We start from the raw sequence: 357 nt of genomic DNA on the forward strand, positions 1-357 counted from the left end.
ACAAAAACTTCCCGGGAAAATCCAGCTGCTAGTTTTCAGCTGCTGTCTTACCCCTTAAAACTGGATCATGTGGCCACCCAGAGGTAGGGTGAACGTCTTTACTTAAGTCACGTGCCACGCCATGGAAACAGAGGGTCTCAGGTGGTGATGCGGTGCAGAGAATGACAGCCACCTCTTTGACTTCTGTCTTCTGGCCCACACACTTCCCCTCTGATCTCCTGCTGACCCTGGAGTCTAAATCCATCCAGGACGTCTCTGGGTTCCACCATCAGCAGAAAGAAGAATGCGGATGGGGTGGGTGGAGAATCAAAGCACATGGCTTCTCCTAAACTCTTTTCACCATAGTTTTTTTTTTTT

The sequence above is a fragment of the Bison bison genome, unplaced genomic scaffold, assembly GCF_000754665.1.
Source record: "Bison bison bison isolate TAMUID 2011002044 unplaced genomic scaffold, Bison_UMD1.0 scf7180017864285, whole genome shotgun sequence".
Classification (NCBI taxonomy): domain Eukaryota; kingdom Metazoa; phylum Chordata; class Mammalia; order Artiodactyla; family Bovidae; genus Bison; species Bison bison.